Consider the following 14,913-nt stretch of genomic DNA (forward strand, 5'->3'; position numbering starts at 1 on the left):
TCTGGCTTAATGCCGCCTTGAAGTTAACCACACGAAAACGAAAACGACAACGAAACGAACAGAATCGAAGCAGCTTCCCTCACACTGTCTCTCATTTAGTTGGTTGTCACTTTTATGGCGACCATGAATAATTTTCGTGGCACCAACTAAATTGGTCATCTATCGATACATGTGCACTCTAGTAGATATCGCTAAGTTATCGATTAGAATACTTTTTGCGGCAGAAACTAGATTAGATTAGCATAAATATCAACAACTATCGTTAATCGATACTAGTTGTCGATAAGTTATCGATTATAATACTTTTAGAATATAGATTAGCTTTATATTCGTGGCTGCATCTAAATTGACACAGCTAACGTCTATCAATAAACTAGTTATCGATAAGTTATCGATAACCCACTAAGCAGCTAGCTGCTAATCAGCGATTGCCAGTGATTTGCCACGCAATTGCCATTTACCATTTGCCATTTGGCGTGGGCATTCATTAAGCGAGCTTAACTAAATAGGCAAACACACACACACACTCGCACTCGCACACACACACAGTCAGACTGGCATAAAGTAGAGTGCGATGTGTCACAATTGATTTGCAACAACAATTTATGCGCTGGGTTTTTACGCAACGGCAACGATTGCAGGCAACCATGACCAACTGTCAGCTACTATGACAACCCTGGCTGGCAGCCCACTTATTTACATATGGACTGTGATAAGCCGGAGAGTGCTGAGTCGTGGGATCGGGGAGGGGGAGAGGCTAGAGGAGGGCGCGTATCGATTCGCTTGCACTTTAATTTATGTATTTTGCGTGCGCCCCGCGAAAAACCAAAGCAACCAAAGCACCAAAAGCAACAACAACACCCCGAAAAATGTAATCTAAGCACACACACACACACACGCACACACTCGTTGCGTTATTTGCATGTGTGTGTGAGTGTGTGTGGAGAGAAAAATGTGAACATAAATTCCAGGCGAGAAAATTTGGCGAGGTCTGCAATTAATTCGCATCGCAATGAACTGATAGAGAAACTTGTGACTGCCGCTGCTGCTGCTGCTGCTGCTGCTTATCCGCCCAGCAACAACAACAACAGTAACAACAACAATAGCAGCAGCGAAAACAATGCCACAACTTGTGGCAAGCGACAGCGCAAATTTGCCCCGCAGCTGCGGCAACTTTTGTCAATTTATCGATGAATTTTGATTGACCAAAGAAGCCAAAAAACAAATATGAATACAAACAACTACAGCAACTAGCACAGCCTGAGGCTGTGTGTTACACCCACACCCACACACCCACACCCACACACCCATACACACACACACATGTGTGTGTGGCGCCAAGGGATATGCAACGAAAACCCAAAACTCAAGTTTTGCTGCCGTTGATTGAAATGTGCCCAAATTGGTCAATCAAAAGTGACCAAATTTACTCCACACAAAAAAAAGAAAGAAAAGAAACAGAAATAGAAAAGGAAATAAATGGAAATTCTATTCTTTATTAAAGAAGTTTCGACTTCCTTCGCTCAATCTCATCTTAAATTGCTTTTATTTATTTGATGGACATATTTTCCCATTTTATTTTCAAAGCTTTTGCTGAATTATTCCATTATCGCACTATTTATTAAGCATTTTTTTTTATAGGTTTAACTACTATACATACTATACAAAATTGTTTTTGTTATACATTTCATTGTTGCTTATATTACTTTAGTATTTTTTAATACTGATATTAAATTTAAATACTTGTATTCATTTACTTCTAATAGTTACATTTATTTTTTTGCCTGTAATTTGCAAGCATCTTTTTCGTTACTAATATAAAATTCGTATATTTAGTTTTTATATGACTAATACTATCTTTTATTCCATATTTATTTAGTTCTATATTCTAGTGTGTTATTTTTTATTTGCTGTTCTGTTTTTTTTTCTCTTTATATTTTGATATTCTATTGTTAATATTTAAGTTTGTTATTAAGTTTGTCTTTCTTTCATGTATTAGTATTAATTATTTCTTTAATATTTGTTGTCTGTTTTTTTTTCTATTCAAGTTTTCTTCTTTATATTTTCTTTCAATATTGTTCTCTGCTATTTCCTTCATCTTCTTTAACTTCTTGTAACTTTTCTCCCGCCTCCTTCGCTTGTCTGACATTGTCAATTAGCTGTCGCAAGGTCCATAAAAAAAAAGCAAACGTCGAGAGTAAGAACAATTTATTGACGCGCTGTCGGTTGCCACTTGTCCAGTTTCAACAATTTGCGGTTGCCCACACACACACACACACACACACCCACGCACACATACACACGGAGATAATGCGCCCTGAAGCGTTGCTCAACTTTCACTTTGTCCTTTGTCCATTCAATCGCCCTTCGCCCTCCGCCCTCTTTCTCGTTTTTTATATCAATTGATTGTCCTGCGACGGGGTGACAACAAGCTGTTCACACACACACACACACACACTCACACATATGTGTGTGTGTATTTATCTCGTATTATTATTATATATATTTAGCCTTTTTTTGTTGCTGATTGTTTGGGTGGGGCAACGCATCGTTTGTCGCTTCGTTTTGGTTTCTGTTTCAATAACAATAAAGAAAAATATGTTTTCGCTTTCCCTTCACATTCTCCTCCCCTTGTCTGACCTATTGACTTTAGCGTGTCGCCGTTTTTTTATGGAAAAAATGCGCTTCATTTTTATTGATTGGCGATCATTAGGCGTGAAATGGACGCAGGACGCAGGACGCAATTAGCCGCCTGTTTGCCTGCCATGAATTAAACATGTGTGCGTTGGCCGCTTTGCTATTGGCCAGTTTGTGGTGCGTGTGGCTTGTGTGGCATGTGGCAAGCAGGTAGATTGAGGCAGCCTTTTACCTGTCTACCTTGTTTTTTTTTTGTAGGCGTTGCCGCTTTGCTTTCGGTTAGCTGGTTAAGAGGGGCGTCGCCAGCTATTTGGCTAAGCGATTAGATTAGATCGAAGTGGAAGTGGAAGTGGAAGAGGAAGGGTGGGGAGATTAGCGCAAAAACTAAGAGTAAATATAAATAATACCAAACTTATTGACAGCTCTCTCCACACGCAGAAAGTCTGCTGCAATATTGCGCGAGGGTTGCAGCAGCAGCTGGCCAAAAGGTGTATTGAAAGGGTGTTCGCCGAGTGCCCGAAACTGTCAAATGTCAGACAGACGCTGACAGTCGCCTGACAAGTGTCAACAGTAGCTAGGTAAGTGTATAAGAGAGACAGCGAGAGTGAGAGAGCGGGAGAGAGAGAAGAGTTCACGTGTATTTTGGGCGAATATTTCATAAAGTCAGCTCATAAATTGAATTATCTGCTCAGAAAGGGCAAAAAGGACACGCTGAAAGGGTTCCAGCATCAATGCTTCCAACTCAGCACACAGCTGTCTGCCCCTCCCCCGTCCCCGTCCCCGTACCCGTCCCCCATCTCCTTGTCTCCTCCTCACTGCTTCATTGACCAGCTGAGCTGACACACAACACAAGCGAATATTGCGTTAGTTGCCACATTGGAAAAATGGCCGCACACAATTTTGTGATGTCATCGCGAAGCGTTGCAATTAATTCAGCCTCCTCTTCTCTACTTACTCCTCCCCCTCATTCACCATACACTCACACACTCACTCACAGATCCTCAGACAGCGCAGCAAATAAATTGAAGTGCGTCGATTTGTAAAGCGGCGCAGCTTAAGAATATTTACGAGCTGCTGCCAAACTATCCTGCGGCTATTAATATGCGCATAACTGTATCTATGTGTGCATGTGTGTGTGTGTGTGTGTGTGTGTGTGTGTGCCGCGGCAAAGTAGGACAATTAAGAATTAACATATTAATAGGACTTTTGCGCAAATTATCAAGACGCACAAATATGAAATTCAAGCGAAAGATACACAGATACAGCTAGAGATACAGATACACACAGCTAGAGATACACAGATACATCTAGACATCTTCTGCTCCGTCGTATTTTTGTTATTTATAACATTTTCATGTTATTGACTGCACGATGCGGCAGCTGCCTCCCCCTCCCTCTTTCCACCCCACTGAAGGCGTGGCACAGGCAGAAAACAATACGTTGATTGTGCTAATTTATGCCCCCACACTCACACTCACACTCACACACATATACACTCCCACTCTCACACACACACACACACACACACATATGTGAGGCAAAAGGACGCGCTTTATGGCCAAAAAGGTTATGGGCCAGTCGAGTTGGCTGAGAGAGCAATGTGCTTCGGTTGGTTTGGGTTGGTTGGGTGGTTGGGCTTAGACCAAGGCTGGCCATAAAAACCAGGCGAGCGCCACACGGTCGACTGTTTTTTAGGTGCCACACACTCACACACACACACACACACACACACACATATCGTGTGGCAAATGAAAAATGGCGGAGTGAAAAACAACGGAAAATTGTCGAAAAAGCCTGTCGAGGCTGAGAAAACAGTGGACACAAAATGTGCCACACAGCTGCAGCGCGAACAGCTTTGATGTGCGGCCAGCGGAAGGTCAGCCTCTACCACACACGAGTATATATACCAAAATACCAAATATATACCATACACCATATATGGTAGAAAGCGTACAAAGAGTTCAAGCTTAAAGCTTTAAGCAGTCAATGTTGAGTAAAGAAAACTGAATAGAAATTGAAGTGAACTAGAAAAGAATTTAAAAATAATAAAAGATACTAATATACCAAATATATACCATACACCATATATGGTAGAAAGCATACAAAGAGCTCAAGCTTAAAGCTTTAATCAGTCAATGTTGAGTAAAGAAAACTAAATAGAAATTGAAGTGAACTAGAGATGAAATCAAATATAATAAAAGATACTAATATACCAAATATATACCACACACTATACATATATGGTAGAAAGCGTACAAAGAGTTCAAGCTTAGAGCTTTAAGCAGTCAATGTTGAGTAAAGAAATCTAAATGGGAATTGAAATGAAATAAACAAGAAATCAAATATAATAAAAGATACTGCAATTCGAGTGTATATACCAAATGTTTTAGTTTAATTGCGAAAGCAAAAGACAAATATATGAAAAGTAAACCTCACTTGTTTTTCTTGGGAATGATGCAATAACAAACTTGAATAAAATCATTTAATCATTAAGCAAACTTATAGATTAATATGCACAGCACAATAAAGATGAAGCATTGTTTTGTGGCGAATGCAAATTGTGAATTGTGATAATAACATTTAACTAAATAATAATTAAGCGCGAATAATAAGCAAATATTGTGTTAGCTGTATCGAAACTCGAATTCAAATTCAATTCTATTTTCTAAATTTCGAGTTGTCGAAATTTCTCAGCTGGAGGCAAGAAGCGAGCGAGCGAGCGAGAGAGAGGGAGAGGAGAGGGAGAGGAGAGGAGAGGAGACAACATTATGTTATTATGACACCAAGTGCTCCATTTCGTTGTTGTATAGACAAATAAATTATGTACTAAAAAACAAGGCATTTATCGTCGTCGTCGTCGTCGTCGTCGTCGTCGTTGTCGTTGTCGTTGTCGTTGTTGAAAAGAAAGAAATGCTGTGTAAATATTTAAAAATGCTGAGCCACATTTTGTTTGTTGTCGCGCTCGCTTTTGGCCAACGCTCAGTGAACTAAAAATGCTGACGACGACAGCGAAAACAGTGAAAGAAAGAAAAAAAGGTTAAACAAATTCGAAATTTGTTTTTTTTGTTACTGCTGCGATAACACACACACACACACATAGTTATTGTGGGGGCGTATTGGTAGTGGACAGACACACACACAGTCACACACACACACACACACACACACATACACAGCTTGACAGTGACAAAGCGACGTCAGGCAGCTGGAAACGAAACGCGGCGGTCGCCTTAATTTGTTTAAACAAATTACTACGTGGATAACCACGGACTGAGTTAAAGGTGTTTCGCAGCTGAAACGACAACAAACACATATGCAATTGCCCCCCTCCCCCACTCCCCACTCCCCACTATGTAGTCTATGTGTGTGTCTGTGTGGGTGTCTTATCAGCAACAACTGGCGCGGCCAGCAAAGTGTTTTAGCATACAAATTTGGTTTTATTTGCGCCGCTGCGTTGTTGTTCAGCTCCCCCCTCTTCTCCTTCCTAGTTCCTTGCTGCTGCTGCTGCTGCTGGTGGTGGCCAGGTGCCCCCCAATGCCAGCGCAACTCTGTTGATAACACCCGCATATGCATATGTGTACGTGTAGATGTGTGTGTGTGTGTGTGTGTGTGTGTGTATCTGGACAAACAAACAGTCCGCCAGGTTGAGTGAATGAGCCATATGCAAATATAGGCGGCCTGGAAGCGAGCATTAAATGTGCTCACACAAACACACACTTATACTACAACACACACACACATACACATACAGTCACAGTCTTTGCCCTAGCAACAATAACAACAAATTAAGCAACGTTCAAATGCCTGTGTGTGTGAGGTAAAGCTGCAAAATGCCGCCGTGTCAAGCCAAAAGCTGGACACACACTGTCTGCTGTGTGGGAAGGGGTGGGAGAGGGGGTAGAGGTAGGGGAAGGGGAGAGGAGCCAACGGTTGACAGCTTTGACGGTTGACAACGCCGACGTCGACGCTGCTGCTGCTGATAAGTTGCTTGCTTTGGCAAAGGAAATGAGCACAAGGCGAAAGCACAACAACAACATCAACAACAACAGCAACAAAAAGCAGGGCGATAGAAAACTATCGATAAGTTACATATCGATCAGAGAAAGTCAATTGAAAGCGCAATGAAATGGTTCAAACTTTGCTAAATTTAATACTCGTAGTAATAGCTAAAACAAGTGATTTCAGCTAGAACAAACTTATTGCAGCCAGTCGATAACTAAGCAAACAATATGTCAAGATATCGATCACAATGTGAGAGAGTCTAGAGAATGAAAGACATTATTTATTGTGCAGTGAAAAGATGTTAATACAGATAGTTAGCAAGCTTAGCTTTATTGCAGCTGATCGATAACTATTAGTTACTTAGTTGTGATTGAAAGAGCGAAAACACAGTTCAAAATAGTGACCTCACTTATTTAATATAAGGTTCACTAAGTTAAGTTAAACAGATTGCATTGCAACTTGAAATAAGAGTTTTGCCAAGTTTGAACTTGGATTGATAACTTTGAAGTTTCTTAGTGATGATCCTTTCGCTCTTTTGCTTGAGAGGCGGCCAAGTCTAAAAGACCTCGAACTGTTTGTTGTTCTTGATAAGAAAGAGAGAGCTATTATTGTTGTGGCTGTTGGCGGGTGTTGCTGTTGTCCGCCTGCAACAATGTTGTAATGTGGAGTTCGTTTTTCATTTTTTATATTTTTTTTGTTTTTCAGGTCGCTAAAATATTTGTATTTTTGTATTTGTGTTTGCGGTGAGACGGCGCGCAGTTTGTTTTTATTTCCCCCGAAAAGTCAACGAGACACAACGACAACGACAACGACAAACGGACATGTCGTATGTAAATAGCCGCGATCTATATACTGCCATAGCTATATCTATAGCTAGCTAGCTAGGTAGGAAGGTAGGTTGGTCTGCCATATAAGTATCTATATGTGTGTCTGTCTGTCTGCCCGTCTGTCTGTCCGTCTGTCTGTCTCTCTGTACATAAATGTATCTCAGATTGTGTGTGTGGGTGCGGGCGTTGGCTTATTACGATTGTTGTTACCATTTGCTGTTGCTGTCGATGTTGTTGTTGTTATTGCTGTTGTTGTTGTGCTTTTCTCGGTACGGGGCGCTTATCAACAACAGCAAATTAAAGAGGGCACAATTTCACTTTATTGAGAGTGTGAGCTCTCGGCAAATGATTAAAAAAAAAAAAAGAAAAAAAGAAACCAAACACACACACGAAAAATGAAAGAAAAAGCGGCAACCGGAAAGTTGGACAAATTCTTAGAAATGCTGCTGGAGGAGATCGTCTATCTCGTTCACATTTCTGATAAGCGAAAAACTCTTCTCACACAACCAAATATCATAATTGGTATTTTGTCATTTCATCATAGTTTTTTGTTTTTTTTTGGCGAGAACTTACGGCTCAGCGAACGGAATCCATGATCCTCACTGATTGACAGCATTTTGTTGTACATTTTGTTGGTGCGGTTGTTGTAGCGAGTATTCACTGTAGCATTTAGCATTTAAAAAAAAAAAGTATTGTTTTCGATTTGTTTAGTCAGTGTTTCTTCGCACTTTTCTCACTTTTCATCACAAATGTTGTTTCACAAAAAAATTGTTTTGAATCGATTCAATTTCGATTTTGATTTCAATGGAGCGGGACACACACACGATCGTAGGTAATCCAATTGTCCTGCGTTGTGTGCGGAACCCGAAAAAAAAAATAGTAATAGTAGTAGTAGTAGTAGTAATAATCGTAACGATTAAGCGGTTGAATCGGTTATGTTTCGGTTCTTGTTGATAGCACGTTTAGCCAGCACGGGGATCTCGAAGCGCATCCTTTTTGTCGAGAAGAAGTGTGTAAAAGTGTTCGTGTGTTTGTGAGGACAGAGCGCGTGTGTTGTTGACCCCACAGAGGCTTCACGTGGACTGACAATCGAAAGTCTTCCTGTGACCGTCGTTGCCGGTCTCGACCGTCGACGGTCGACAGTCGCCGGTCGCAGTCGACGGTCGACGGTCCTGCCTCTCTCCCTCTCCCTTTCCCGCTCACACTCGCACTCATTTCCGCTCCCTTTGGCCTCTGAGGCTGTGCTGTCGACGCTAACGCTAACGCTGACTGCGCTGCCCAGTCACAGTCGCAGTCACAGTCCGTGTGCGGGACATCGACCAACACACAATAAAAAAAAAAACGTGTGTGCGCGCACACACACACACACATGCGGGGTAGTTGCTCTTTGCCTCTCACTCGCGCTCTCACACACACATGGCGAGTGGACGTCGCTAAGAAAAAGGGGGGATGAAAAACATCTTTGCTGCTATCAACAGCTCCCTTGGCCAGCGGCTTCGCTGCTTCAGACTCCGTCTCTGTCTCAGTCTCAGTCTCAGTCTCAGTCGCTGTCTCAGTCACTGTCGCAGTCGCTGTCGATGTTGGCGCTCCTGGCAACGTCGTCGATTGCTCTCCCGCTCCCACTCATGCTCATGCATGCTGCATCGTGCTCCCGTTCCCATTCCCGTTGCACATGCGTGCCCCTGCACCAAATTGAGCTGTTGCAACCAGCAAACAACAATTAATACCAACAACAACAACACAGTCTAAAAAAAAAAACAAAAAAAAACTAGACTACGCAACAGGCTGAATTTAACCCAAAAATCTTCAGAGATATTCCTTATTATAGGCTAGAGCTAGGGGCAACACTAGTTGATATATTGACATAGAAGAAACCCAAAGGAAAGCAATAAGTAATATTAGGAATTTCCCATTATCGAACAAACTCATTATCAAATAGTTTATGAACTTGTATATTTTTGTATTTTTCGGTAAATTAATTTGGTATAGTTGTAGAATAATTCCATACCATTTGTTTTTATTCAAAGCATACTTGTTTTTATATGAATTTATTTTAGTACAAATTTTGCATAATTGGAAATTTTAGAAAGTGCTTAAAAAACAAATTTGATTTTCGCACTCAAGTACAAATAATAAAACAACTTTTTATAATCTAAAACTATAAGTTTCCTTAGAAACGTAGTGAAACTAATGACAGATGTCGAATTGAAAGTAGATTCGAATAAGTAAAGAACGCAATAAGAATTGTTTAGGACTTAGAATAATCGTATAGCATATGTTTTATTTGGAAAGAAATAGTTTTCAATATACCAAATAATAGTAATAGTATATCGATATACCAAATATGTTCCTTAGTATATTTTAGTATTTTCGGTATATTTATTCTACTTTAAGAGTAATATTCGACTATTTAATCCAACTCATTTGTTTTTTTCTTAATTTATTTTAGTAAGAAACTTTGGATAATTGGAAATTCGTAGCGTTGTTTAAAAAACGAATTTGATTTTTGCGCTTAAACATGATTTTAATTATCTTAATGGGTATCTGCTCTCGTAGTATAGACAATAACTAAGGAGTCAAGCAGTCAAATGTGGTAGATGTAAATAACAAAAACTTTCCAAGCAAAGCTTAATAAAAACTAAATATCTGTAATTATAACAGAGCTGAAATTAATAATTTAATTTAAATATGCTGCCAAAAAATATTTACAACAAAAAAACTCTCTCTCTCTCTCTCTAAAAACCAAAAATATAATATAATATCATAAATATGTATAAGTATTAATAGTTACTTCAAAATAATCATGATTAACCTGAATATCTTACAAAACAAATATGTGCCACTGCTTCAATCTGTTTTACATAAAATTCTATGAGAAACAAAGAGCTGAAGATGCTAAGCTGCTTTAGCTAAGAGAAATCTTGTGTTATGATCTATTTTAGTTCTTCTCCATCTCCATCTCCATCTCTATCTGTATCTGCATCTCTTTCGTGAAACTCCAACTTCAACTTTAATCTCCCGCTGTTGCTTCCCCTTTCATTAAATGCGCTGCTGTTTCACTTGGATGCTCAAATCCCTGCATCCTTGCGCATCCTTTTGCGAGTTTGTTGCCCTCTATGCGCTGAGAAATGTGTTAAGCAATGTGCGCAGCTAAATAACGCAAGGAAAAACGAGAGCAGAAAGGAGAGAAGGAAAGAGAAAGAGAGAGAGAGAGAGCAAGGATGTTGGTCCATATGGAAGCTGCGCAATAAGCGTGGCGGCCAAGCAACGGCGCAACGAGTGAGTTTCTTACATTACTCGACGTTGCCCCCCGCTCCTTGCCTCTACTGTTGCCCCTTCCCCTGCTCCTTGTGCGTCTCCTTTCAGTTGAAAGACTCTAATAATAGTCGAGTTGGCAGTTGAGGAGCGAATGCGATGCAAGATCAGCGGACAGCGGATGCCGTAATAGATTTTTCTTCATCATATTCAACACACAATTGTAGGCTGCGTTTTTTGTTTTTCTTCTTTGGACTACAATTTAATCCTTTTGCTTGCTCAGGGGGTAAGTGAGGTTTTTTTTGCGCGCGCATTTCTTGCAATTGGTTTTTTTTTTACCCCTGGCGACGGCTGCGCAGGCGCCGAGTCTCCTTAGATGCGGAGCGTGTAAAAGGATGCTGCTAATGTCCTGCCAGCAGCAGCAGCAGCAGCAGCAGAACAATGCGAACCCAAGAAACACAACAAAAAAACGTGGAAGGAAAAAAACGTGTGCGCTTAATCAAATGCCATTGAAATGCGAATGAAATGTGGCACAGAGGCAGAGGGAAGGCGCAGGGGCAGGGGACAGGATATAAGCGACAGAATAAAAAAAGGAAAAGGGGGCAGCAACTCGGGACTGCATTGCAATTTTTTATGCAATTTTTGCCGATCAACTCAGCGCAGCTTCTTTAAGTTTCCCAAAGAACAAAAGTCTATAAGAAAACTGTGTATGTTTTCTTTTTTTTTTGCACGCGTGACCCGCGGAGATTTGCAACCCTGCAAAAATTCTTGGTCCTGTGTCCTGTGTCGGCCCTGAGGGTGACGTTTTTCCATCCTCAGGTAGGCTCAGGCGACCGTCTTCGTCCTCCCTGAATGTGTATGTGTGTGTGTGTGTGTGTGTAACGGCATTTTTTTTCTATGCAAATTTTTTTATATTAATTTTTTATGCTCCTTGTGCGTGTCCTGTACGTCCTGTCTCTATGTGTGTGTGTGTGTGTGTGTGTGTGTGCGTCCTTGTTGTTTTTTGCTCTTATTGTTTTTTTTTTGTCTTGCGATGTTTTCTGACTGTCAGTCGCCGTCGCCGTGGGTTTCTTGGGTGGTGGCCAAGATTTTCCCAAGATATGAAATATGCAGCGGTATGAGGGGACGATTGGGATGGGAAGAAGGGGAGTGGAGGGTTGTCACATGTGAGGCAGACAAGATTTTGCATTTGATTTAGGCAGCAGCAGAAGCAAGAAACAGGGCACCCAGAAACCGAATCAGGACCCTCGCCGGCTGTGTCCTTGCGCATTGATTACCGTCGCTTTTTTAATTCAATTCAACAATGATATAACAAAAAAAAACAGCATATGAAAAAAACAACTCACGGGAAAAAAAAAACGAGAGAGACACCCTGACAGACAGGACGATTTCCGAGGACAATGCCAGGCAGAAGGCACCAAGACGGGCAATTGTCGTCTCCGGTTCTACGGAAAGATAATTTTCGGGCTGATATTCAATTTGATTTTCGTAGCGTTCGTTTAAATGAGCAAATCTCTTCTTTGAACACAAAAAAATGCATTCGTTTTTAACGGAAAATTTATGGGTAACGGGTTACCCAAAAAAAAAGAAAAAAAAAGTAAGGTCTCTTTATTTTTTGAGAGTTTTTGCATAATTTCTGGTAGTGAGGAAGTTTGGTTTACCGTTGCGTGTTCAAGATACAAATCCATAAAAACTGCGCACTTGGGCAAGAAAATAGATTAAAAACGAGCATGGAAATTTGATCGCTGTAGGAAAAAATATAGTACAAAAAAAGAACCAAAGAAATGACTAGAAACCAGCACTTAATTATGTTAGAATGAAGTGATGTGAAAAATTGTAACGGTTTCCAGCGTTCAACGCAGATCTTGAGAGCGGAGAAAACAAGAAAATTTCGATTAAAAATTCAACAAATTTTGAATGCACAAAATAATTACAAAATTAATATGAATGAAGAGCAGGAGTAGAGTAGAATATAATTAGTAATTTATATATAAAAACTTTTATTACAATTTAAAATAGAATCTTTTCTGCTCAGTTCTTTGCAATAATTTGAATTACTTTCATTGAAGAAATGGTTTTCCATAGTCAAATGAAATTAGTAATTTTGTATATAAAAACTTTTCTTGAAACGGAATTTTGTATTACATTCATTGTTATTTAAACTGTTTTATTTTAGTCTTCATTTTTTATTTTATTCGTATTTATTTTGCATTTACTCAGTATTTATTTAGTATTTCTTTATATTTTTTTTTAGTTTTTATTTAGTATTCGTTACGTATTTATTCAGTATTTCATTAAGATAGAAATTTCTGATAAATCAATACTAAATGTTCAGGTGTTCAATTTTTAACTATTAATTGACTTTTCTGAATTTGTTAGTTTTAAGTAACTAAAATTATTAAAATGAATGTAATCAAATGCGAATATTTATTTGATTAAAAAATTGCTTAAAAAAGTTGGTATTCGATTTGACTTTATCAATCAGAAATTACATCTTGAAACTTTTAATTTCAATTTTCTACTATGAAATCTGTATGAAATATGTTGCTGAAAATATTTTAAAATTATTTTACAGCAATCTTTGAAGCAAACTCAGCTCAAACTGAAGATGATGAACTGTTTTCTGTAAATTTCTCACAATGCTGCTACTGCTTTTCAATCAGTTTTTGAAAGACAATTCATTATTGAATTGGGTTTCTTTTTTCTGGGTTGTCGTCCTCAAATGGCAACCTGCTTGACCCATGCAGGACACAGAGCAGAGAATAGAGAGAATCCCGTTGCCGCTTGTCATAATCGGGCGTATCAATCAGGTTTTCTCTTTGCGCTCGTTAAGTAGATTCTGGTTGATGTTGTTCGAGTGCTTGTCGCATTGCTAATTCCCAGCAACAGCAACAGCAATAGCAGCAGCAACTGGGACACCGACAGCAACAACAATGAGAAATCTACGTGTCATAGTCGTAACTGAGTCGCAGTCTCATGCATAATAACCGAGGTGAGGGAGAGTGAGAGGGAGAGGGAGTCTGAGACGCAGTCCGAGTTCCATTCAGGGCTCGTCAAATGTGTTTTTGACAATTATTGTTAAGGTGCTCCTTTTGCTTTTTATGTGCGGCATCGAAAATTAACAACAAACGCCGAACGAACATCATCATGAACATTGTGATGATGAAATGTTGTCATTGGACGTGGACACAGGTCTTTCCCTCTCTGGCAGAGTCTCAGGCAGGCCGGACAACTGTAGTAGATCACGTATGGCAAGACAATCAGATACAAAACAGAGATACAGATACAAAGATGCGGAGCGTAGATAGGGGAAAGGGAGACCAAGGCGAAGACTGCGACTGAGACGGAGACAAAGTGCCTAAATAGCTGCACGTTGACGCAAGCGTCCAGCGTTTTGGACATGCCAAACGATCGCACACCCGCACACACACACACACACACACTCGAACACACACACACACCTGAGACTGGGTCTCTTGGGAGCGTCGCGTCTGTGATGGGATCAGCAACGCATTGACACGCAGATTGTGCAACTGGCCGCGACAACAAAAGCCGCACAAGCTGCACATGTCCGAGCCAATGGCAATATACCCATCTCTATTTTTCTGTACCTCTCTCTCTTTCTTTCAGTCTGCTTTCGGACAGAAAACTTTCTTGCCGCCTTTTGTTTGCGCTTCCCCATCAAAAAAAGAAAAAAAAATAGACATGGAAATGGAGGAAAATAAGTCGTCGCATTTTGGGGCAACAACAATTACTCAAGTGACACATCTTCATCTGCCGCATCTCTCTCTCTCTCTCGCTCTCTCTCTCTCTCTCGCTCTTTCGGAACGTGTCAGTCTTTCTTTATATATACCATAATATATATATATATGTTTTTTTTTTTGGGGCGCAGCTTCAGCTCGACGTGTTCTGCATATTCGATTAGTTGACATGAGACAGCGACGCTTTTATAAGCCAACAAAAGTAGAAATGTTGTTTTGGTTTGCTACCTGTGCAAATGAGCAAGGAATAAACGCATTTAAGGACCTTTCCAACTGTGATTTACACGCAATAAAATGCAACAAACAAAACAGAGGAACACACAAGTACAAGCACACACAACAAGCACTATTTGTTGTGGTTGTAGCTGACCAACGGCCTAAGGATACAGGACATTATTAGGGACGAGACAATAACAACGCCCACAACAAAC

At 40.1% G+C, this 14,913-nt stretch overlaps 1 protein-coding gene across 1 annotated transcript in view; it reads right to left on the reverse strand.

Annotated features, from left to right (window-relative positions):
- LOC133847874 (uncharacterized) overlaps window positions 1-14,913 on the reverse strand; it is a 62,323-nt gene that overhangs the window by 9,183 nt on the left and 38,227 nt on the right. The gene's annotated exons all lie outside the window — the stretch shown is intronic.

This window comes from Drosophila sulfurigaster, chromosome X, assembly GCF_023558435.1.
Source record: "Drosophila sulfurigaster albostrigata strain 15112-1811.04 chromosome X, ASM2355843v2, whole genome shotgun sequence".
NCBI lineage: Eukaryota > Metazoa > Arthropoda > Insecta > Diptera > Drosophilidae > Drosophila > Drosophila sulfurigaster.